The sequence below is a fragment of the Sus scrofa genome, chromosome 2, assembly GCF_054392235.1.
Source record: "Sus scrofa isolate SSC_HxYL_T2T_F1_AM1 chromosome 2, Sscrofa_HxYL_maternal_Yorkshire_Landrace_v2.0, whole genome shotgun sequence".
In the NCBI taxonomy this organism is placed as follows: Eukaryota; Metazoa; Chordata; class Mammalia; order Artiodactyla; family Suidae; genus Sus; species Sus scrofa.
Genome location: NC_139384.1, coordinates 132,597,521 through 132,624,816, shown reverse-complemented (window position 1 = coordinate 132,624,816; position 27,296 = coordinate 132,597,521). Strand labels below are relative to the sequence as shown.

The 27,296-nt window shown below is 34.7% G+C and overlaps 1 protein-coding gene and 1 long non-coding RNA gene across 3 annotated transcripts in view; one reads left to right on the top strand and one right to left on the bottom strand.

The window, feature by feature from the left end:
* DTWD2 (DTW domain containing 2) overlaps nt 1-27,296 on the top strand; it is a 1,117,698-nt gene that overhangs the window by 827,962 nt on the left and 262,440 nt on the right. The window lies entirely within an intron of this gene.
* Nucleotides 18,965-27,296, bottom strand: part of LOC110259775 (uncharacterized) — a 1,242,567-nt gene continuing 1,234,235 nt past the window's right edge. The window contains exons 5-6 of the long non-coding RNA XR_014838624.1: nt 23,120-23,195; nt 18,965-19,094 (exon numbers count right to left, since the gene is read on the bottom strand). This is a non-coding gene — a long non-coding RNA (uncharacterized LOC110259775). The remainder of the gene's footprint in view (nt 19,095-23,119; nt 23,196-27,296) is intronic.

Sequence of the window (27,296 nt, the reverse complement as noted above, 5' to 3'; positions counted from 1 at the left end):
CAACACCTAATGCAAAGTTTCACATACAGATGCCTAAAAATATTTCTTGAATTTTCTTTATTGTCTTCTATCTCCTATCTTCTATCTTTGGTGCTTTATTGTCTGTAGTGTCCAATGATCATGTGAATATCTAAGATCACATGGCAAAAATACTGACTAACTCAATCTTGGTTTCCCACAGCATCTTCGTCTTCTACTAATACTTCATATTGTAGAGTGAAATTTCCCTAGATAGAATATAGAACAAGTCAAAGTCCCTGGCCCATTGTTCTTTATCTTCTGCCATATCATCACTCTTTGATCATGACTTACTATTCCTCAGTCTATAACATATACTTTTATTGGTAGATGTGTATATAGATGTATAGATAATCTTCTAGGTTTAAAAAAAAACAGAATAGGACAAAATTAGCTTTGCTGAATCTTTGAGACACTCTTTCACTGTTGCTTTTTTCAAATAAAAGATTGGACTCTTCACAGAAATATTTCTAAAATTTTATCATTGACAATTTAACCTTGAACTCATTATATGAAACAACCTGCTTTTACTGAAGAGAGAAAAGTATTTCACTCAGAAAAGAAAACTGGATTTCAGACAGTGAATCTATTTTGGTTCTGGATGGTCACACTCTGAAGCCTTGAAGTTAGATAAATCATCCCAATGATACATTTACCTTTTTACTCCTGTACAATGAATTATACAGTGTTTAGAGATGGTTCACCAGGAACTATCGCCTGAAATGACACAACTTTAACATCTTTATATGATAAAATGTGCTTCCTAAATTCCCCACTGTGCCACCAAATGATGCTAAAAAATCTTTCTGCAAATGACTATGTGATATTTTCATTTAAAATGTATTCTTTTTTACAGAATTTGTTATTACTCAGAGTTATCTGTACTCTTTGGATGAATTGTCTCTCTATCTGGTTGTCCGCTCACCTGACAAAGTCAATGTCTTTTGTTCAAAGTTGTCAGATTAGTCAGAACTAATGAATGGAAAAATAAGTGTTTAAGAGCAAGTAAAGTTGATCTGGGTAAATATTACCCATTCTCCATCAACCAGTGTTTTAGGTAGACACTTTTAGATGCAAATTCCTTGTGTTTGAGACACCCTATCCCAAAGGTTCTTGCTAATTTTACATAATGACATACTTCTGAAGTGGCTTCTTGATCCAGATGTTTCACAGGCAATCTCTCCTTTGGAAAGTGAGCTGAAGAGAGTATCAGGAAATAATTGAAGTAATAGAACATTTTACAATGTTCCCTAGAGGATGTAATCCCTATCTATGAAGGATCTATTCAAAGAGGAAAGATCATAGACAGCCTAAGGCCAGAGAGCTGCCACTTTCCTAGTTCCTCTTAATTTCTTCCAGTCAGTATCCAATGAGAGTAGAAGGTAGAGCTGGTTCATCATTGTCTATCAGCCTGCTTTCTTCTAATTTTATTCAGCTCTTGGCGTGCCACATCTTGGTCTCCTTGAGCTGTTGCTGTTATGGTTTATAGCATTTACCTTTCAGAGAAAAACCTTTCCATATTTGGAAATTATAAAATTCCCAATAATGGGATCTTTGAGCATGGGGTACAATCAGTCAATCTACTAGAGACTAATTTAGGTGAGGAAAAGGTCTTGTTTTGGGTAAATCTTGGGTAAAAAGAAAGTCTATCAAAAGAGCATCTCTGTATAGTACACAGGGAGTTTTTCTTTCCTCTTATACCTCATGGTACCAGAGCAGAAAATACAAGGCTACAAATTTAAAGACTAGGATAAGACCTTTTATTAGAAGTGGGAAAGTAATGAGAAATGAAGTGGAGAGTTGATAGGGCATTGGTGAATTTTCACTTTTAGCCATCAGGTAGCTACAGATTTCTAGACATGACATCTCAGTTTAAGAAGGATGGTGAAAAAAAAAAGGAGCTTGCTTTTAAACTAGAGAATTTGACTGATAATTTTTGTGTTTTATGAGATTCCTAACAGTAATCTGTAACGCTAACTTTCTCAGTATTTGTCTCTTTATTTTTTTATTATATAAATGCATTTTAAAATCCGCTGAGGAGGAGCATATTCAAAACAGATTGAGAGACATAGCTTTAACACAAATCACTGTTGTTACAAATACCACTAACATAATTACCACTAATATAATAACAACATTGCAAAATTGTTGAGCACTGACTACATACTAGGTATTATGGGAAACACTTGCTATACATAAACTTGTTAAATTTCTCACTAATTAACAACTGGAGGGTACCAAGTATACTTTCTGGGAAGTATTTTGAAAGCTCAACAACTATGACTATCAGGTATAAAGCATGGTTCATTGTTAGGTTACCACTAAGCTTTTATGTGTAACATTCAACAATGATTCAGTATGTTACTGCTCTGTGGCAGTCCTGGGCTTGATGCTTTGGACATCTAGGAGCAGGAGATAAAATAAAGGACAAAAAGTGCCAGGGCTAGGCAAATCCTAAACTCCTGGTCAATTACTCTATAAGTTTGACTTATGTCAGAATGAGACTTCTGTTTAAAGATAGAAATAATTTTCAACTGCAGAAGCATGAAAAAAAGTCTATGAAAGAGATGACATCTAATATGAGAAGTCTTTAAAATCTGAGTATAAATCAGATAGAGCTGGAGAAATTGCAGAGGAAACCAGGCAGCTCACCTCTGTGACAGCGCAGAGGAGGAGGAAAGTGAGGCATGGACTATTAGGATCAGTTCAGTGAGGATCTTTAGCACAAAGCTCTATTTTCATAACTTACTTGATGGGATTCAGAAACACAAGAAAGGACCTTAGACAAGGGAAGATGTATCACTGAAGAAGTTTTATTCTGGAAGTAGTACGTAGAAAGAGCTTGCTGGAGAAAAAAAAATGAAAAACAGGTCATTGTAGAGGCCACCAGCAGAATTCAGGTTGGAGGTGACAGTGTTTGCATTAGGATGGTGTCTGTGGAATTAAAAGGAAAGGACATATATTAAAGGTATTCAGAGAGACAAACTGAGCTTGAAATCTGGGATGGAAGGGATGTAGTGGATAGAGAAAAGGAAATCACATCTTTACAAATGTAAGATCTATAAAAAGCCTATTAGAAATCATCCCACAAAGTGAATTTGTTAATCTTATATCTCAATTCCCAGTGTATCTTTTATAAGGCGTTTACTGCCTATTTTTCCCTTTCAGAGTAAATTTTTCTCTTTCTGTTTAAAGGAATTAAATGAACTCCTTTGCTCTCATAAGTAGTCTAATAGTTTAATATTCTGCATTCAACAGTCATTGAGATGGTTTTATGAACAAATATTAGCTTTCTGTACTTTAATGCTTGCACAGGATCTCATGAATTTTTATTTTTAATTAAAAACCGACTCACTGATTGCTAGATCCTTTTATATTATTCTTTAGCTTATTTGCACCATTTAAGCATTTTCCTTTTACCAATTTCATTATTTTCTCTCCATTTAAATCATCAATGAATTCCTATGGTTGAATCTATCATATGCTTTCCAAAATCTAGAAAGTATTTCTTTGCATCAAACATTATCTTGGAAGTTAAGGTCTTTTCTGTTCAAAGTGTATGTTTAACTTAGCAAGCAACAAACGCTTTTTTAGAAAAATTTTATGCTTCATTGAGAAAGAAGGGGTTGCAATTAATTATCTATTATTTAAAAGTTCTTACAGTGGAGAGATAACGTTATCTCTGCCTAGAATTTTTTTTTTCAGAAACCTAGCAGAAAATAAGAAAATTTGAAAGGCAAATAGGTTCTTCCCATGAGATGTTACAGATGAGAGTGAGTTAGCACTAGTTAGGTAAACTCAGGGGAAATTTATAAATGAAGCTACCTGTAATGGCTTTTGATAGGAAATTGTCCTGAATCCTTGAAGAGTTGTGTGATACCTGCCATACTTTGAAAACATTGATCAATCATGTGAGAGTTGTATCTAATTAATAAAGTCAATAGAAACATTAGATAATATAATTATTCAAAAAAGAAAATATCCTGGAATACAAGAAAATGTTGACATGCAGAGATATAGTGAGTATGTGCCAAATTATAAAAGGCAAGAATTGTTGAAGAGATGGTCATCTTTTTTATGCAAATAAATGTCTTCAAATTAGGTATAAATTACGTATATTTATAAATTTAGTATTCTGTACTATTTATGCAGTTTCTTTTAAAACCATTTCTTATTTTGATGAACAGTACATAGTTAATGGTTTTTAAAAAGCTTTTTCTTTTTTCTTTTAGAAATTCTGGTCTTTAGAACACAGGAATACTAAATTTACAATTGCCAACTGAAAATAAAATTATGGTGGCTAGCTTGGAACATATTCTTACACTTCATTGAGATAAAAAGTCATTAGAAAACATTCTTTCCTACCACAGAGAATTGCTGTGAGCAACTTCTGCTTGCTCTATTTCCAGAGCACATTGGTGAGCAAATTAGGTTCTGTTTTATGGCAGGATACAAGTTCCTGTCCTCTGAATCCCTTTTACTTCCTTTGTTCCTCCCCCTCTTTATCTATTTGTCAAGAAAGAACTTGCTTCAGTTCACCCTCTCTCTCTAGTCCTTTAAGGGAGGGAGGCAAAAGAGAGCCTGCAAAGGAAAATACTGCTTGCTTTAAGGTGCTACATTCTGAAGTTGAGGATCCAGGATAAAAATGAGTTGCTGGTTTACCTCCCTGGGTCAGAAGCATCAACAGGACTTATTGGTTTGATTGTGTGGGGCTGTGTGGCAATAAAGCAGGAACCCTTCAGATAGGAAAGCTGAGCCCAATAGAGGGTAGAGATGAAAAATAAAAGAGGTTGACAGGCATCCATATGATAAAGGCCATACCTAAATTAAAATATTTCCAGGGGCTAAGAGAGCATTCATGACTGACACAAGCTTGGTTCTTTCTGGTGATAGAGTAAGCCAGCCTGTTTTAGTAGACATGAATAATAGCTGGGCCACATCTGGATCATATTCTTCTCTCTACAGGTGTCTGAAAAAAGCCTTCCTCAATGTGTTTGTAACAGCTGGCTACTTCCCCCCACCCACTGGAAATTTGCTGTTTAGAAATGACCATGGAGCATTTGAACATTTAATTGTATGCCAGTAATGTTTGTTTACAGACTTGGTTTTTTTCTCTCTCAATACACACACATGTACACACACTCACACACGTATATACACATATATCACATGCACACATATTTTGAACTGAAACAGTTATATTTATTTTTAAGCAAAACCACCCTTGTTCAATGTGTTTCCTAAAGTGTAGCTGTTTTCCAAAGGCAAAGTCTACAGGAAACTTGGAAATTATGCTTTACTATATCAGTATTATTAGTTACCATACTAAGAGCTGACAAAAGGGAAATATGGCTTCAAGATTTTCTTAATAAGGTGGAGATGAGAGATGGAGAAGCCTAGGATATTTCATTCAGCTCAGTGACTCTTGTGCTAGCAAGAAATCCTTGTGCTAGTCACACTGAATCATGATCCGTTCTGAAGGGGCTGAAACCCTTTCATGAATGAAGCTTATTCCTAAATATGTTTCCCCTTGAATTTTTTATAATCATGGTACCAAGAGAATTGATATAATTAAGGTTGAAATGAGATTTCTTTTAGGAAACTGATGGCTGAGATTTAATATTTATCCCAGTTATACTGCATGGCTCAATCCCATCCCAAGTCCATTAGAGTTGTTCATGTTTTTTCCTATGAAAGAATTTTGCTTTGGTCCTCATGACATTTTTATGGAAAAAACACTATTATTTTTGCAGGGATGGAATTCGTTAGTGCAAAATTGAAGGATTATTTGGAAAAACATGGCTAGACTAATATAGAAAGTTATTGACATTCTTATTTTGTCCATTACCCTTATTAGAGAAAAAACTTGTGGAACCATTTTTAAATTTGTATATTATAGTATTTTAACTATTTAGCAGTTTCCTTATGATAGAAACTAATCTTTTCATCTTCATATATATTCATTCAACCTCTTCTACTATCTTTTTAAATTTGTTTTTCCTTTTGCTATCCTCCAATCCAGGAAGCCTAATTTTAAAAACTGCAGTTGGACAGACAGCTGGTCTTTGTGCAAGTTTGAACACTTTGAGTATTTTGAATACAGTTTTGTCACTGCTGGAAACTGAAATATAAATAAAACTAAAAAAAATGTGAGAAAAACATCCCACAATGAAGCCAGATTTTGAAAGGTTCTTTCCCATGTGAAGACATTAGATTCCTCTTGTTTTTATGGTGTGTACATGGAATATACTTATGAATCATAACAAATTGATAGAGCTCAATTACATGAATATATATGACCATTAGAGAATTTACTCTTTATTATAACTTAATGAGAACCTCTTGAAAATATGTTTAATGTTCCCATTGTATGGATTTCAGCAATTAGTGACTGACAGTCAACTTGATATACTCACACAAAACATGGAGAAGTGGAAACAAGAAAATGTGTGAAGAAGTATTATCTTGTGGATATATAGAGTGGTAAAATCAATAAAGCTCTGGTAATGCAAAGTCTCTCCCTTGGCCCCAAGCATATGCCAATGAAGGTTCCACTGTTTAATTAAGTGTGATCTTGGTGTGCCAGTTTGGAATTCAGAATTGATTTTCCCATAGAAATAGGGTAAAAAAATATGAGTAGGTTTCATTGAATTAGCACAATTATTAAAATGATTTAGGGGTGCATCAGTGAATGTATAATAATAACTGACACTCATTGAATATACTCTGCAATTAAACATTCACAATAACGTTTAGATAATGCCATTATGCCAAATGTATAGCTGAGGAAAGCAATAGAACAAAAAGTTAAGTAATTTCTCCAAGATAATTTGGTTTGCAAGAGGAAGAGATGGACTTTCATGTTAAGTAGGTTAATTCCAAAGGCCAATCTTGAATGCTCTACTGTACCATCACCATGAGTTATGGAGGCCTTTTATGATGTTTTTCTGAAAACATAATCATTTATTTGTGTAACCATTTCTCTGGGAAAAATTTTCTGAAATTTTAGAATATAGCCTATACATTTCAACAATAAGGGAGAAGTATGTTAAAAGGCTTATCATTTGGAATTATGCTGAGTAAGCGAAAGAAAAGCAGGATATTAACTTAATTTCTTGAAATTTATCTGTATCTTTATCAATTGTTTCTTTTATCTCTACTCATGTACTGTCTTATTTAAGATATGAAGTGGCTGTCAATCCTTATGGGGTTTACACAATTACTTATTTCCATCACCAGAGAAAACCGCATTTAGGCCTTGTTTATTTAGGCTGATCATTTGCAATGAACACTTGGAAATCAGCAATGGTATAGCAGTTATCCCCACAGGTTGGGGGACAGATTAACTTAGTTCAAATGCCACCTTTGCTACTTACTAGTCATGTCATTTTGGACATGTTACATATCCTCTCCATGCCTATTTCTGTATCTGTAAATGGAATATTATGAGTTAAAAACTAGTTCAAGTCCATAGGATTGTCAGACAATTAAATGTGATACTATCTGTAAAGCATTTTGGAAAAGTCCTTCGTTCATAGGAAGCAAAATATTTTATTTGTTTGAAACAAACAGACATCTTACTTTACATCAGTTTATGATAAAAGCTCTCAGCAAATAATGGAAGAGAATATCCACAAAATATACAAGGACATTTACCAAATCTTATTGTTAACATCTATATGATGTTACAGAGAGAATGTTTCTCTATGTAAGTATGAGAATAAGACAAGATTTTTACTCTCATTACTTCTAGATAAAATTGTACAGGAGAGTGCAGCCAGACAAGAAAATAGATAAGTAAATAAAAGGTATCCAGTTGGGAAAAGAGGAAGTAAAAATATTTATTTGCAGATGACATAATCATACCCATAGAAAATCTAAAGCACTTTACCCAAATCAATAGCACTAGTAAGCAGATTCATAAGACATAAGGTTAGTAAGTTATTACCTAACTACAACAATGAAAAAAGTTTGGTACTAGCAAAAGACGAGCTATGTAGATCAATGGAATAGGATATTGAGAGTCCAAAAATAAACCCTCAAATTTGCAATCAGTTGATTTTTGACAAGGATATCAAGGCAGTTCAACAGGGAAAGAATCATGTTTTCAACAAACAGTGTTGGGACAAGTGCGTATCTGCATGTAAAAGAATCAAGTGGCCTATACCTCACACCATATACCAAAATGAGTCGAAGACCTAAATATGAGTTAAAACTCTCTGGAAATCTTAGAAGAAAACACAGACAAAAATATTCATTACCTTATATGATGTAGTGGTTTCTTAGATATAACAATAAAAGCTCAAGCTTCCAAATAAGAAATAGGTAAATTGGGATTCATCAAAATAAAAGATTCTGGTGACTCAAAGGACACAGATAATCTGGGCTTGGTAGATGCAAACTCCTAGATTTAGAATGAGTCAGCAATGAGGTCCTACTTTACAGCACAGGGGACTGTCTAGTCTTTGGGTAGAAAATGATGGAAGATAATATGAAAGAAAGAATGAATATGTATATATGACTGGGTCACCATGCTATATAGCAGAAATTAGCACAACATTGTAAATCAACTATACTTTAATACAAATAAATAAATATAATCTAAAGACTTAAAAAAAGGACACCATTAAGAGAGTGAAATTACAACTCAAAGACAGGGAGAATTTTTTTTTAAAATCATATATCTGATAAGGATGTGATATTCAGAAGATACAGAGAACTCATATAGCTCAGTAATACAAAAATAACTCAATTAAAAATGGACACACAATTTGAATAAATTTTTTTCCAATATATATAAAAATGGCAGTAAGTACATGAATACCTCATAATTAACTATGAAGAAATTACAATAAAATACCACCTCATACCAACTCGAATGATGATTATAAAAAAGTCAAATAATAACGTATTTTGACAAAGGTATAGAGAAACTGAAAGCCTCATAAATTGGTGGGGAATTTCAAATGGTGAAGCCACTTTAAAAAGCAATCTGACAGTTCATCAAAGAATTAAAGGAGTTGTAAAGTAACCCAGCAGTTCTGCCCCTAGATATACAACAAAGAGAAATGAAAACATATGCCCAAACAAAAACTTTATGCAGATGTTTGGACTAGCACTGCTCATATGCAAAAGTGGAAACTAATGAAATACGCAACTGGTGAATGTAAAAATGTGGCACATTCATATAAGGAAATATTACTCAACAATTACAAGCAATGGAGTAATGCTACATGCTGCAATATGGGTGAACCTTGGGAACGTTATGACCAGTAAAAGAAGTCTATCACAAAAGACCACTTATTGAATGATTTCATACATATGAAATGTCTAGAATATGTGAATTTATAGAAGTAGATATTTCTACTGTTAACAGATAAATGAGAAAAAAATATTAACAATAAATCAAAAATATCACATACCTAGGTAAGGATAGATTTAACAAAATACATGTAAAATCTATACTAAGGAGACCACAAAATATTACTGAAAGAAATTTAAGAAGATCTAAAAAAGGGAAGAAGATGCTATGTGTACTGTTTGGAAGACTCAGTCTTTCTGAGGTGTCAGTTTTCCCCAAATTGATTGATAGATTTGACTTAAACATAATAGCACTATATTTTTTCAAAAGTAGAAATTGACAAACCTGTTCTAAAATTTGTATGGAGTCGAAAATATATATTTAGTGGATAACACAGTTTTGAAGAAAAACTAAGTCTGAGAACTTATACTACCAATTAAAGAGATTACTGTAAAGCTGTGATAATAAAGACAATGTGACATGATACACTGATATAAGGGCCTATCGACATATAGATCAATAGAATGGAATATGCAGTCTAGAAACAGACCTATACATATATGGTCAATTGACTTTTAAAAAAGGTGCTGAGATAACTCAATGAGGAAAGAATACCATTTTCAGTGAATTGTCCTAGAACATATAAGTGGACAGTAAATAGTGAGCCTCAACCTTTGCCTCACACTTTACCAAAATAAACACAGAATGGATAGAACACCCCAACACAAAATCCAAAACTCTAAAACTCCTAGAAGAAAATGGAAGGAAATCATCACAATGCTGTGTGAGGCAAATGTCTTAGAATACAAAGGGAACTGAATATAAAGGAAAAAAATAATAAACTTCTGTTCTTTCAAAGCCATCGGTAAGAAAAGAAGGCAAAGCATGGACTGGGAGAAAATAGACATAATACCTATTTTTCAAAAGACATATTTAAATAAATACAAAAGCTCTTAGAACTCAATAGTAAGAAATGAATTTAATTTTTTTTTAAATGAGCAACAGATTTGAGCACACTCTCTACAGAACATACCAGTTTGATGACTAATGGTTAGTAAGCACTGGAAAAGATGTTCATTATCATTAGTAATCAGGGAAATGCAAATGAAAACCACAACTAAGTAGGTGTGCATCCCCTAACATGGCTAAAATATAAATGATCATCAATACTAAGTGTCAGTTTTTAATGGAGCCACTGGAACTCTTATGCTTTGTGGTTAGGAAGTTATAATGGTTCACTTTTGGAAAATGGTACCAGTTTGAAATGGTACCAGTTTTGGAACACTGGCCATTTATTTTAATGCTAAACTTAGGCTTATGACTTACTTTCTACTTCTAGCTATTTATTCAAGAGAAATGAAATGTATATTCATGAAAAGATTTTACATAGTTCAAATATTTTAGCAGCTTTATTCAAATGCCTAAAAATTCACATAACCCAGATGTCCATCAGCAGGTGACTGCATAAACAAAATAAGGTAAATACATAAAATAGAATGTAATTAATCAATAAAGATAAAAATTACATGCATCAAACTGTGATGCATGTAAGAAATATACCTAAAATATGTAATGCTGAGTATAAGTAAGACAAAAGGAAGTATCCTGTATGACTTCATACACATGCTATTTGAGAATAGGCAGGAAGTAGATCAGTGAGTGATTGCCTGCAGCCAGGTCTCAGGGTGAGACAGGACTGAAGAAGAACCTGAGGGAACTTTCTGAGAAGGTAGAAATATCTCTTCTTTTGTTTGAAATGTTAACTTATATGATTATGTGTGTGTGTGTGTGTGTGTGTGTGTGTGTAAGTATATGTGTGTATATGCATACACACATCAGTCAAAATTCATGAACAGTACACTTTAAAGTTGATAGTTTTTTATCTATACATTGTACTTTAATAAAGTTGATTTGAAAACTAAACCAAAGCACACAGATACACAAAGAAAAGGCTTAATAATCTGTGAGAGTTGAAAATGAATTTAGAAACCAGCTTTTAAATTCCTCTTACTTAATATTTCAAGAGATTCAGGCCCCGGAAAGGAAAATGACTTCCCACATGCTAACCTAGCTGGTCAGGGCAGCAGACTCAGCGCTAGAACTGAATTCTGACATTTTTCATCCTTTGTGCAAAATCCAGGTGATGCTGCTAGGTTGCAAATCAGGCCATGTTTTTTAAGATGCAAGTATTACATCCATTAGTTAAGATTTAGAGGAAAATTAAAGCAGAATCAGAAAACGTATTCATTTTTATTATAAATATCCAATATGTACAGTTCATGTGAATATGACTATGTTGAAAAGCTTTCACATTGATGTCCAGAGTGGGCTGAGAAAATATTTAGGGCTTGCTATTGCAGGTACCATGCTCTTTAAGACGCAGAGTAGGAGAATGTAAAGGCAGGATGTATTTCTTCAAGACTATAGTTTTATAGTGCATATAATTGGGATAAAATTTACCTATAGATTAAAATGTCATAAACTCTAAAATTTCAAAAATAGCAATATAACATTAAGAAAAAATCTTTATAAAACCTTGTTATAAACAAAAATATTAAATAGATTTCAGTTCTGTGAGTAGCTTAATTTGAGTAGGGATTAATTTAATTCAGCCTTTGTTTTGGTATTATGAAACAGTTTATGAACTAAAGTATCAGACAGATGTCTAAAACAATTTTGTAGCTGAAGCTCCTTAAAAGACAGGGTGCTTTCCTTTTTTATAAGATTGTTTTCTTTGGCATGTATTTAATTAACCCTCTGATTCTAACAATATTTCTATGCTATTGCTGATTGGATCTAGTTCAAAGATAAAATAATTTAAATTTTAGAAGTAGGAAGGAAGAATATAAACACCTTTGGGGTATACTTGTGAAAAGAAGAAAGGAAGAGAGAAAAATGAAGATGAAAGGGAAAAAGGAAAAGATTAAGTCTGAATGGGGGAGGCTCCTTCCAAAGAAATTTAACAAATTCATTTTAAGTTACTGCCTTGTCAAAAATATACCAAAATAAGCATGTATAATTTACACTTTAAGGAAATGAATTTATGTGCTGAGAGGAGATGAGGCAGTATGACTAATGAACATTTGAAAGAAAACAGTTGAGTTGCCTCTTTGCCCTGAATGGCTTTTGAACATGGCCTAGAATTAATTATGTTACTTCCACTAACCCCAGTCTTATCCAAGAACATTTTCAGTGGAGGTGATTTCTTTCCAAGTTAACTTCTCTCATCTATGCTACACCCTGCCTGAAGCACTCTGTTTCCCATAGCCTAACTGGTTGTCAGGAGAGTTTATTATTCTATGTGGGGTAGTATCCTTGGTGAAAAGAAGAGTTTTTGTCCTGCCAAAGTTGTATCTATACTAAAATATTTGGAAATTATCAACTTTAATCAACTAACTAAAAATCAGTTCCTAGAAATAGTGTTGTGACTTTTCCATGAACATAGACGCTTAGGACTCTTTAGCACAAGTCCCATGGGGAAGTCAGGCTGAATTATATTCTTTTTGCTTTAATCATCTCAAAATATGTCTATAACTAGGATAAATCTATTATCTATAAGTATGTTAAATTAAAAAATAAATGGACAGACTGCAGAACATAAACTTAGCTTTTCACTGTGGCTATCTCTCAGAGTTAGGGGAAAAAAAAATCAACTGTAGAAGGAAGAGAACAAAACTAGTTTCTGAAACTACAAACCAAAAGGTAATTGTTTCAGGAAAGCACTCAACATTGTATCCTCTCTGTTTCTTTTTAATGATTAACAGCTTCTTAACAAAAAAAAAAAAAAAAAAAAAAGACTTGACTCCTGCCAGCTCCATATATATAATCTGATCAGAGGCAGAGACTGCTGGCTCCTTCTGTTTTCTTTTTCCCATTGAGTTAGAACTACTGAGAGTCTTGAAATATCAGGCTGATTGATTTTGTTTAAGTAAATCTGTAGTGTTTACTCCAAATGTTGTGGAATTTCATTTTGGGTTTTCTTGTCATGAGCTGCTGGATGAGTTTACTTGTAAGCTAGGTCACCTTGCTGTGAGTTTGCTAGCTAGGTCACAATGGGAGAGAAACACAAATCGTGACAAAACCATCACAGGGTTAGGGGAACCGTGGAGGCAAGAACCCAGTTTTGTCATACTGGTTCAAATATCTGAACCAAGAGCTTCTGCTGCCTGAAGTCTCATTTTGCCAATCTTCACATACTCTTTTAGATGGCGTTACATGTGGAGCCATAAACTCAATCAGGTAGTTTTATTGGCTTTCACTTTTTCTTCCAGCTGTATCAATCTATTGCTGAATATTTGAAATTTAATCCCTTTGGGTGTTCAGTAACAAGCAGTAGCCCTGATCATTTGATTTGTCTGGATTATAGAGTAGAAAAAAGGCTGATGGTGAACAAGAGATGCTAGGAGAGATAAATCAAGAGGTTGTTTGCCTCCTGTCATCAGCAAATCAAACCTTGTTCCCTTTTCAGGATTTGCTTTGGAGTATGGTGGCTCTTTGGTGTCACTGCCAAGGAAAGGGTGCACATGATGCCTCTAATTTTCTAGCTTGAAAATCACTAGGGAAATTGAAGTCGTAAATAAAAATTGCGTGTAAATTATATTCTGCTCAAATTTTGAGCCTTTGATGTAGTAAAAACATATGCTTTTTCTGAAATTGTTTACTTGGCGTGATGTGTGTTTAGTTACTTAGAAATAAAGACTCCGTTTGAGCTATATGCAATATGATATTTAAGTAGTCTGTTTGGAACTCAAAATCATGTACCATTAAAATGTTTTAAATGATTGCAGAACTCATGGATCAACTTATAAAGATATATCCAACCATAAGAGACATTGTGGATGGAATCTAATTATCATGTATTAAATCCGACTGCAAAATTATAATATTTGCATGGAAATAAGCCCTTACAGATCCACGTTGACCAGAAAGTGTCATCTCTGATAAGGCCCTGTATATGGGAGTAATGACTAGCAGGTCACTGGTAGGAGTTCCCACATTTGGTCAATGTCTATGGCTTGCAGGCCGGGACTCATGGTTAGAATTTGGTAGTAACAGTGTGTGAGATCAATTTTCCTCTAAAGACTGACAACAGGCTGAGGCTGCCTGGTCCAGCTTACAGCATAATCCATAGCTTTCTTTTCTCGGGCATCAACTATTTGGTCAAGCTAGAATCAGCACAGATTTATAGCCTCTCCTCTGGTTTCTATAGAATGAAGTATTCTTCTTAATCCTTTTTTTTTTTTTTTTTGATTCTTTCTATGATCTTCACTTAGGACTGTCTTGAAATGAGAGTCCAAAAACTTGTTAGTAGTACATATGTGAAGGAAAAACTTAATTTCCCAGCTAAAATAATATGGGAATTAATTCTTAAAAGAATTTAGTCACAGGGACTGAAGTGGCGCTAAGGAGCTGAAGGAAATGGACTGAATATTAGAAATACTAATAAACATTCATTTATTTCTTCACTTATCCATTCATTCAAGAAATACTTACCAGGTTCCTATCATACCAGGTACTCTGATAACAGATGAGGACTTAGAGACTAATGTATCCTCAATCATCCCTGCTCAAAAAATTTACATTTTATAAGTAAAGGCATACATGTAAACAAAGATAGTGTTAATGTAATAATGTATTCTAGATATTGTGAGAGAAATGACCATAGGCTATTTTATCTGTTTTCCTGTTACTGTACCAGACACACAAACATAGCAACCTAACACAATCCAAATTTGTTCTCTTATAGTTCTGAAGATCAGAAGTTCTAAAATCAAAGCATTGACAGACTGCATTCCTTATGGAGGTCTAGGGGAGAATTCATTTCCTTGGCTTGTCTAGCTTCTAGAAGCTGCCTGCATTCCATCATTTGTAGCCTCATTCTCCTCTTTAAAGCCAGTCACGTAGCATCTTCTGATTTCCTTCTCCCTTTCTCTCCTTGGTTCCATCGTTTCATTGCCTTTTCTGAATCTGACCCTCCTGCCTACTTCTTATAAGGACTCTTGTGACTATATTGGGATTACCTGGATAATCGAGGATGATCTCCCCATCACACGATCCATAAGATCACATCTCCCATTTTACCATGTAAGGGAATCTATTCAGAGGTTCTAGGAGTTTCAACATGGATATCTTGGGGGAGACATGATTTAGTCTACCACAGCTATGGTAGAGTCCAGTGGTAGGGAATTTGTGATTTTAATAGTGGGTAGGTGTAGGCTATTAGAAGAGACTTAGCAGGTATTGGTGCTTGGGTCATAATTTGGTCATTGAGTCCATATTCACTAGGGCTACATACAGCAAGATAATCCAGCAGGAGGCAGTGTGAACAATTTTAATGGGCGAAGGCAAAGACAAAATGTGCCGCAAGAACTGCATGTTGCCTGACTTGGCTAAAATATCATTTGAACGGGGAAATTCCCAAAGGGGATAGAGGATTGGATCAATTCATACAGAACCTTATGTGCCAGATTCAAGGGTCTGGATTAGTACTGATCCTCTGCCTTGTGAATTCTTGCTGCCTTGGAATCCCCAGCCTCTCATTTATGTTTTCTAATTCAGGGAAAGGAGTGGACTCTACTTTTGTGCCCTCTACTTGTGTTTCAACCTAGATATTTTTTCCATTTAGTAAACTGCTGCTATTGTTTTGTTTCCTATATCTTGTTTCCCAGCTTTCAGGGATCACTGTCCTTCATTGCCAGATGTCTAAGATATCTAATTCTGTTGTTTGATATAATTTTAAAAACTAGATTCCACATGTGCCATGACATCTGTTATAGCTGAGACCAAACCTTCCTGTTCCCACTTAAAAAATAATAATAATGAGACTAGAGATGTAGCTGAGTTCATCTTTGAGGGCAGACTCCCTTTATTTCAGGAAAAACAGCTTAATGGGTTTTTTTCATTATGCTAATTAAAGCAGAGATGTTGGCAATTTCAAGAAAATGAAGATATAAAAAGGTGTTTATGCTGCATCTACAAACAATCTAACTTTGTAAAACAAATGACTTTTCTATGTGAGGTCTTCGGTGTAATTGAAGGTCTAGACTCGGGTGGGAGGCACATTAAGGCATCACCCCAGGTTTGACTTAGTGAACACTATAAAACTTCATAAACTAGGGGGTTCAGAAGTAAGATATTAAGGCAGTATCTTGGTTTGTGGATTCTGGTTATAACTTAATTCCAATTATGTATTTTTTTTTGCCTGAGTTTCAATTTCCTCCTTTTATCTTGAAGCTCCAAAAAAGTGTATTTAAACTTCTCAGTTGGTCTTACTTGAAATCTTGACTGATCAAAATTTATGGAGAGTGCCGTATCTAAATTTGGGTACAGTAGCAAATAAGAGATGGCAGACTGGGATGACTGGTGTGTGGTGATAAGACTGAGAAACTCTTGGCTGATGTCTTCAGTGAGACGGGTGGTAGAGCAGGCACGGGACAGCCTTCTTGTGTTTATGGAATTTTACTAATTTCCGTAAGGATTCCCAGAAACACATAGAAAAATCCAGTAAAGTTGGATTTCCTGTGAAGTCTGACAGGAAATTACACTATTTTATTAAGATGTTAAAGGGAAATGCCTGGAGACCTACAGGCCATATATCTCTATTAACGTAGCCACCCAATTATAAGTGCTACAGTATAGATACGAATTCCAATCCTCCTCCCTCTTGGTGAAAGCACACTCATGTGTGGATAAAGAAAAGTCTTTATCCATGATGTTTCCAGATCCTGGTTTTTGTTCACCATAGTTCTCAGGTCATCAGCTAATTTTCTTTATCGTACAATCATAATTCTTTTAATGATCAGCCTCAGAATTATCACATTCTTGATTTAGAGTGTTTTTAGTAACAATAGAAAATTCTTAATCTCCCTAAATAAATTATTCACATATCACTTTACAGAGTCTTTATAAACTGTCTATTTATAGTTATGGCTTCTGCTCGACTTAAGTTTATTGTTGAACAGATTTGTATGATTTGGGGATTTAGTGAGATTCTCTCTTCTTTTTCATTATCTATAAATATTTGTCATTACTAAGCCAGAAATGACTGATTTTTGTTCTGTAACAGTGGAAGTAGTTCTCTGGAATTTTTCCTATTACATCAAAGGAAGAATGGCTTCCAATATTAGTATTATATTTTGGTGGAGAACAAAATTCATGAATTCCATATTACTTTATTGCAAAAGTACCAACGTATGTAGCAACGTCAATGTAATGCTTATATGTGATTTGCAGTGCCTTCTAGCTAACCAAATCATTGCTTTGAACACTAGCAATAGCTATAGAAGGATGATATCACTAATACACTTTGCATAATTTTTAAATGCCGCTGCTGTTTTATGTCATTCAGAAAGGCATGCTGGCAGTGAAATTTCTCTCTAGGGTGAAAATGCCAGTGACCTCTTTGCCTTCTAAGTAATGTCTCTTATAAGAGGAATGTATAATCTTTTCTACTTTGCAGACTCCCTGACACTGCTTAACCTACTGCAATTTGCTATCTGACAATTCCAGTCCACAGAAAGAGTTTCCGACAATATCAGCCATAACAGACTAATTGCAGAATCTGTCACTTTATAGTCCTTTTCATATTTGTCATCTCAAACATTGCTGACATGGTTGTATACTTTGTCCCTTTTGCGACTTTCTCCCCTCTTCCATTTAACTATTCTTTTAGTTTTTTTCTGTATTTTGGGCAATTCCTTCTCAGTTGCTACCCAGCATTTATTCATATGCCATAGACTTTTTCTCTTCTTATCCTGTATTAATCTGTTTGGTTTGCTGTAACAGAATTCCATAGACTAGGAGGCTTATAAGCAAGAGAATTTTATTTCTCACATGTCTGGTGACTGGAATTCTGAGATCAGGGTACCAAAGGGTCAGCTCTTCTCTTCTGGGCTAGAGACTTCTCATGGAATCCTCACATGGTGAAGGGGGCTAGGGAGCTCTCTAGTATTTCTTTTATAAACACATTAATCCCATTCATGAGGGAAGGGCCTCATGACTTAATCACCTCCCACAGTCCCCACTTCCCAATGTTATCATACTGGACATTAGGATTTTAACCGACAAATATTGTGGGGACACATTTAGACCATAGTATACTCTATACTCAAGGGTATACCATAATAGTTATGCTCATGATTTCTAGATCTGTACATCTCATTCAGACTTTTTTTTTTTTTTTTGAACTCTAGGGCAGACTACACAATTTTCTCTGGTATGTTTTTCTAGCTCTTCATGCTTCACATTGTCAATACAGAATTTATTAGCCTTTTCCCTAAACCCAAATGCAACCACCGTTCACCCTATCTCCACCTTAAAAAAAATAGAATTTATGTGCTGTAGAGAGCAAATCCTGACACAGGACTAATTTGTTAATATTTGTTAATACTTTATTTGAGAAATGCAAGCCTAGAATGGTGAGGATGAGGACAAAGGGAATACAAAGCAAAGAAAGACATAAGCCACATGATGTGATGCATTATTATGATGACACTATGTTTACAACAAACTATAAAGGGGGAATGACATATTAAATACCCTTTCATTCAGTGTATTTACTGGTCATGCAGAACTTCTCTGATCATATTGCAAGTTGAAGCTGTGGTTTGAAGAGATGTACAGAAGAGGGAACAAAGGAATTTATCTGCCTGATTCTCTTCATGAACTTATATTTCTATTGCCAAATATTTATACCGTGAGGAGCTAATTTTCATGTTGCTTCATCCAAGCTCTTGATGGTCAATCAAGAAGTCAGGCAGCCTCCTCAGGTGGAGCACTAACCAAGGGAGAAAGAGAAGTAGGTAATGAGAAAATTTGAGCAAGTTCAAAAGGTCAGTATCATTTTAATACATTACCCTAAAATTATTGCTATATGTCAATATCTACATCAGATTATTTACCAAGTACCATTATTTTTAACTCACAACTATATCTCAAATAAGTCCCCTTCTCTTATTTTATGCTCTTAGAATTTTTACTGAGAACTGCTGCAAAAATTTCTCAATTATTCACCCTAAGCCAACCTCGCTTCACTCCACTGCATCCTTCTTCATGATGTCAGAATAATTTTTTTAAGTGTAAATCTTGCTATTTTACTCCACTGCCTAAAAAGCTTTTAGTAGCTCTCCACTGACTCTGGAGTAAAAGCAGTGGACAGAGGCAAAAAGTTCTTATAATCTAGGTCCTACTTAAATCTTTAGCCTCTTACCTCATCACCCTTCATATAGTACCCTATTATTTGACTATGATTATCTATTGCCAGGTCACTAAAATATGTCATGCTGCTTCTTCTTTACCTAGCTGGGTTCCATTCAACCTCTGGGTCAATTCAAGATGAAAATTTAATTTAAGAAAAAAAATAAAAAGAAAAAACTTCATTTACAGAAAATTTTCATTGAACCTTTTTTTTTTTTTTTTTGCTTTTTAGGGCTGCATCTGTTATATATGGGAGTTCCCAAGCTAGGGGGTAAATCATAGCTGCAGCTGCTAGCCTATGCCACAGCCACAGCAAAGTGGGGTCCGAGTCACATTTGTGACCTACACCACAGCTCACACCAATGAGAGATGCTTAACCCATTGAGTGGGGCCAGGGAATGAACCTGCATCTTCATGGATACTAGTCAGGTTCATTACTGCTGAGCCACAACAGGAACTCCTTACTGAACCATTCTTATGTACCAGACATGATGCTATGTTCTGATGATACATAAGTTAACAGAGCAAACAAAAACCTGCCTACTAGAATTGATCTTCCAGTGGAAGTGGTAGGCAATAAAGCAAATAAGTAACATACATAAAATGTTGGCTAATGAGACATGACAAAGAAAAAATTAAATAAGAGCAATAAAAACTTTTGGGGGTTATAATTTTAGAAGATAGCCTGGGTAAATCTCACTAAAGAGGTAACTTTTGAGTAAAGACCTAAAGAATGTTAGAGAACATGCTGTTTGGAGGAAAAGCAGATCAGGCACAAGGAAAAAATTAAGTGCAATGATCTTGAGAAATAAATATACCTAGGGTGCTTAAGGAATTGCAAGAAAGCAAGAAGGCCTGGAAGAGTTGATAAAAGGAGAATAGTAGAAAATGTGGTTAGAAGTATAGTAAGATGTCCCATTATAGGGATACAGAGACCATTGCATGACTTGGGCTTTTTCTTTGAGTGAACCAGATGCCACTGAAAGGTTTTAAACAGGAAGCAAAGGATGGCTTGGGCTGTTATGTGGAGAGTAGATATTAAGAGAACAAAGGCTGAAGACTAAGTCAAGACTAAGCAGGCTACTGTAATAAACCATTGTGAGATGACTGCAGTGGTGATGGAGGTGATAGGAGTAGTTAAGTTCTACGTATGCTTAGAGGCTACCACTGAAAGGTGAGACGTGGAGTCAGAGAATTTGGCATAAGCAATTGAGATGGAAAGATTGAGGGGGAGGTTTGGGAAGGAGTATAAAGATTTCAATTTGGGGCATGAGAAGTTTGAGATGACTATGCATTACTCAAGGCGGAATGTCAAGTAGGCAGTTGGATAATTTATTCTGGAGTCCAGGAAAAGGCAGAGAGAAACATTTAAGAATGATCATCATGGAGATGGTAGTTAGATCCATGAGGTTTGATGGCTTTATTTCTCCCTCGGTAAAAAAATCCTACAATCACAGAGGAAGAAGTTATAAATAGAAAAATGTTCACAGTCCTGGGGTAGTGACTAGGGCAAGTTAATCTTAAGTAATAAAACTGACACAAATATTTAATGGTTTAAACACATCAGACATTTGTTTCTCCCTCACCTAACAATTTGAGCCAGATGTTCTGGAATACAGGGTGCCTGTCTTTAGCACAGTGAGTCAGGAACTCATGTTTTTTTTTTTTTTTTCTAATTTATGGCTGGTTCTGCTATTCCCTATGGCTTCGTTATTATTTTCATGTATCAGTTCAGAAGGGGAATGTTCCTGGAAGAAGTATATTCATTTCTTAATTTGTTGGATCCAGAAATGGTACATGCCACTTTTCACTTATGCTTCTGTATCTTATTAGTTATATGGTCATGCCTATCTGCAAGTGAGGCTTGGAAATGTACTATAGCTTTGTACCATAAGAAGAAATAGACTTTTTAAAGTGTATTAATAGCTAGGAGTCTGTGTCAAAGCAAATGAAGGAATTTTCCAAGCCGTCTCTCTCTGAATTTTAATTTTCCTATAATTCCTGTTTTTCTCTTAATAGATTCATTGAAAGCATATATTCCTATATACCTGATGACTTTCATATTGATTGAGATCTTAGATGTTTGATAAATATTGTTGAATATAAAGGTGAAAGTGTTATAGTTGGAAGATGTTTATAGTTTCTAAAATAAACTAGGTAGTTCAGATACAATCCTCACTTCATTGATGAGTAGATGGGATTCAGAGAAGTTAAGTGTCTTGCTAAAAATCACATAGCTAGTAAGAAAAGGATTTGGTCCTTGAACCCAGATTCCTTGATTTCAGCAATATGAATAGCCTTGATCTTACTTCTCCATTTTGATTCACTTGACGAAAACCTAAAATGAAAATGAAATATTTAAATAGCTAACTCTGAGGTATAATTTACTGAAAGTTTTACTATACTCTCTATTTAAGTATTGATCTTGGATTATGACACAGACACTGAACTATTCTGGTTCTTTAATGACATGTTGGGCAGAGAGTCTGGTGGCAGAGACATTGGCATTAAACTTTAAAATTACTGAGACAATCTGGAAAAGAAAACAAAAGAAATTCAGCAGGGATAATTAAGTTAAAGGGCTACAGTGTAGAAGGAAGAAGAATATAGACACAGACTCTTAAAATAGTAAAATGCAATGACTAATAGGAGAGGTTCATGTGAAGTGTCACAGAAGTTCAGTGGAGAAAACTAAAATCCACCTTGATTCAGGTCCAGGTTACAGCAATTATTGTGTTATTGGAGGAGACCACATTCCACTTTTAGTCTGTGGGGCCACAAGTGCCTTTCAAAGGGATATGCAGTGTCTGTCTCAGGGATCAAGAACACTTTTAAGATGAGCTTTGAGGTATCTGCAGTATTTTACAGTGCAATGATCATTTTTCATTTATGATGTTTTTACCTGTAAGTAACGGAAAACCGATCTCAAAGTGATAAACAATAAAATGAGGTAATTTGATCATTTAAAAAGCCTTAAAGCAAATGCTTGATCAGAGCCTCAAACTAGCCTATTTATTTTAGTTTTGCTATTTGTGGATCAACACTGGCTGCAAGTAAGCAGCCACTTACATGATAATAAGTTCATTGCAGAGAGCAGAGCAGAGTGGAGCATGTATGTCCTAGGATTCTTTGGGAAAGTTCTGACGTTCACACTGGTTGGTCTGGCCTGGATCAGATGCTTGACTCCTAGACCTTAGGGAGGAGCCATGTTTCTGGGACTGCATGATGCCCAGGTGGAAATGAGCACCGTTTAAAAGAGAGAGATGTCTCAGAGAGTCCAGAGCTGAAGGCCAGCGTATTAAGGGATAGGGAATTATTTTAGAAATGTATCGAGGCAAGATTAAGACGTGCTTTGTTTATTATTCGTTCTTTGGTGCTTAGAATGATAATTGACAGATAGTGCTCAGTATATTTTCATCAAATAAATGAATGAATAAATACAAGAATAAAAAAAAGCATAGTCCAGTTTGGCTGGATTATATAATGTAAAAATCAGTAAATGTAAAGTAGTTAGTGTATCAGTGGCAGATAAATAAAAATAAAACTTTATAAACTACCTAAGCCACTATCATTCTCAGCTCTTCTCCAGACAGTTTGGCTACTCACCAGCTATTACCCATTGAGCCAGCTGCTCCTCACTGCCCTGCTTGTTCTTGGTTGACTTCCTGCTGCTCAGGAGTACCTGTAAGGACACACACACACACACACACACACACACACACACACATTTTGCAAAATTAATCACACACATGCCAAAACAAAAAATAAACTGTGTTTTCGTTGGCTGCTATTTGAGAGGATCTGTGTGACTGCCCCCTCCATTAGTGTGGGTAAGTGGGCAGAGACCATACATAAATGCAAAATGTGCATCAATGGCAATGAACAAGTACTGTGCAAGGGATCTAGGAGTTACGACTGATCACTAGCTGAATTAGAAGTGGTCTCTCTTGTCAACAACAAAGTTAGCAAAATCCTCCTCCAAATGCTCTACCAGTAATTGTAATGGAGGAAGTGTAGAAGTACAGTAATGAGAATGGCACAACACATACATCCAAATAGAAGCTGACTTTCAAAATGGTCAAATTGGTACATGATAGATGTATTCAATCAAGTTGTCAACATGCATATTTGGGGAAGTCCCCTTTTAGTGTCAGTTTCAATGTATAACTAAGAAGACAACTTGTTATTTCACTTTTTTGTTTTGTTTTGGTTGATTTTGAATTTCCTTGCTTTTGTTTAGCAATGGAATAGACAATGCAGTCACTATTCACCAAATTTATTATTTCAAGTGACTGGATTTAGTCTGAAAATTACATGTCTTTTTAAAATTAATGATGAGTCTACACCAGGAATATTCAAAAGAATGTGCTGCAGGATCAGAAAATAACTTTAAAAAAATCTCTGTCCATCTAGAATACAGGAAATTACCTGAGAAAGAAGATTTTCTCAGAGTAAGCATATTTTATCAGTAAACACCTTATATGTATGTGTCCACTCTGAAATTTCTGTGAAAGCATCAAACTTCATGATAGACCTCACACTAGAGAACTGTATCAAAATGTGTAGCTATATATATGTGTAATATTTATATTGCAACATTGAGTTGCTGTATGCAATTCTATATAATTTTAATGCAGTATAGAAAGTACTGAACTTTTTTCATAATGGTTGATATTGGTCAGATTCTTATTAATTATGCCCTTGTTGGATAACTTTCCTCTGAGTTTCTAATTAATAAAGATGGATGAGCAACTATGGAGAAAGGACAGTATAGATATTTAACAGCAGGAAAACATAATCAATTCCAGCAATTGCTTAGATTTAATGTAGACGAAAGACGACAATGAATAGTTTACCAACATGTTTCATGCATGTGAAGATATATTTAAGAAGTAGCATTCGTCTTTTTATCTGTTTCTGTTCAGGGTGAAATAAAATAGAAGATGTCTGTCAGACATAAGAACAGAGTTTATTAAATACTATGAAAAATATTAGCGAAAGAGTAGAATAAGTTTTCAAGGAGACCTATAAGTTATTTGAAAGCACTGAAAAAAGGAAATAATTATGTACCAGGAGCCATCTGGATTAGTTACTTGCACCTTGTAATGCCTCCTGACTTTCAAGGCTTTCTTAGTGGATTCATTGTTGAGGTCTCCAGAACCTCTGGCTCATGTTCCATGCCCAAGGCAGCTCACGTTACACCCCGAGCTCTTTGCCATTTTGCCTTGCACCTTCTCCATAGCTAGTTCCTGAATTCCTGCTCCCATTCGTATGCTTTGTTACATGCTTTTGGACTCCTCAGTCAAGCCTCATTCTCCTTTTTGAAATTTTAGTTTCAGACTTCCCTGAGCACCCTCCAGATTGCTTGCAAAGTGACTGCTTCTACAGCTGTTCTTCATTTTCATTAGGTTTTCTTTCTACTTCTCTTTTACCTTTATGACATCATTCTATGTTTCTTCCTTCTCCACTGAAGCAAATTTCAATGGTCTATCACTTTACTCATATTCTAGAGAATAACCCAAACTATCTTGACTGCTTGTCCTGGAGAAATCCTCAACCATTATGGGTCTAGCCATTTACCTTCTCTGAGTCTATATTCAAAATGCAGACCTGTTAAAGGTGATCCTGTAGTAGATTAGAACCAACCCACATTCACAGACACAACTTCACATGAAACATTAACTTTCCCTGCTCATACTTTTACTTCCCAGTGTGTACAGTGTGTACTGTTCCATGAGTTTTTAACAAATACATACATCTATAAAAACTATCATCACTCCAATCAGTATGTGGAATAGTTTGATTGCATGAAAAATTCCTCTGTGCCTTGTTACAGACAACTAACCCACATCCCCAGTCCTTGACAACTATTGATCTGCTTTCACTCCTTAGAGTTTTGATTATTCAAAAATGTCATACAAATAGAATTCTATAGTAGGTAATCTCTGAGTCTGGCTTCTCTCAGTGTAGTGCATTTGAGATTCATCCACGTTGTATCAAAAATTAATTCCTTTAATTGTTGAGTTGACTCATTATTTATAGTTTATCCATTCACCAGTTGAAAGCATGTGAGTTTTTTCAGATGTTGGTCATTATGAATAAAACTACTATACTCTTCACCTCCAGATTAAGAATGATTATAAGTTTTAATTTCATCTGGGTAAATACCTAGGGCCCGAAGTGCTGGATCGCATGGTAGACCTATGGTTAAATTTAAAAGAAACTGGTGAACTATTTTCCAAAGTAACTAATTTTGCTTTCATTGCTTCCCACCCTCTGAAGCACATAGTATTGTCAGTTCTTGATTTTTTAGCCATTGTAATTGTTGTAAAGGGGCATCTTATTGTGATTTGAATTTGCATATGTCTAATGACTTATTTTTGAGCATAGTTTTCTTGTATGTATTTGCTAACCAAGTATCTTCTTTGGTGATGTATCTGCTCAAATCCTGTTAATATTTGGTTGTTCTCTTATTGAGTTTTGAGTATTCCATACATAGTCTAGATAAGAGTCCCTTATCATATATGAGTAGTATAAATACTTTCTTTTTAACATTTTTTATTTAGTAAAATTTTTATTATAATTTATTGACAATGTTCTGTCAATTTCTGCTATATAGCAAAGTGACCCAGTCATATGTATATATTCTTTTTCCCACATTATCCTCCATTATGTTCCATCACAAGTGATTAGACATAGTTCCCTGTGTTATATAGCAGGATCTCATTGCTTCTCCACTCCACTCTTAATGTGTTGTTTATTTCTCATGATCTCAATTTCAATAGAAGCTTTCAACTTTTATGAAATCCAGTTAACTAGCTTTTTCCTATGTAATTTATGCTTTTAGTGTCCTAAAGAAATTGTTGTTTATTCAAAGGTCATAGTGATTTCTCCTAAGTTTTCTTCACAGATCTGTGTATCTGTGCTTTCACTGGTAGTACAATTTCTTGATTCCTGTAGCTTCATAATAAACCCAGAAATGCTGTAGTGTAGGTTCTCCAATATTTATTTTCTCTTTCAAACTTCTTTTGATTATTCTAAATATTTGACATTATAAATTTTAAAACCAAATTTTCAAACTCTACAGAAAAAATTCCTACTTATATTTTGATTGACTTTACATTGAAATTGCAGTTTAGCGAGAATTAGTGTGATTAACACATTGTAGGTCTTCATATATTTGCTTTTTTTCTGATTTTTCTCATCACTGTTTGGTGGGTTGCCACATACAGCTTTTGTACATATTTTAGTTTATATCTGAGTATTTCATGTTTTTGATGCTATCGAAAATTATTATTTTAAATTTCATTTTTCGGTTGTCTCTTCCTCTAGTAATAAAAGTGATTTTCATATATTAAGTGTGTATTTTGCAACATTGCTAAGTTATTAGCTCTCTTAGGATTTTGTTGTTGCTATGGTTACCCATAGTACCCTCTCAGCTTTACTTCATGTAGAATCTCTCAAATTTTTGCCCTTCTCCCAGTGGAAAACTTCTGATACTCCTTACTCTGTGCTTCTGTTAGGGAATGAAAAAAAAAAAAAAAAAAACATGTTCTTCTGGCTGGTTTACAAGTTAAATTGACTTGAGATAGATTAACAGAAGAAAATCAAATTTATTTACATATATTTGGGTCCCATAAGAAAAATGAAACCTCAATATTCAAGCCATTGAATCTTATCTTCAGGATTGAACTAAGGAGAATGGAGTAGGGAGGAGTCTGGGACTTCAAAGGGAAGAACGTCGATTCACAAGAGGATGCAAAAGAGCTACTGTTAATACACA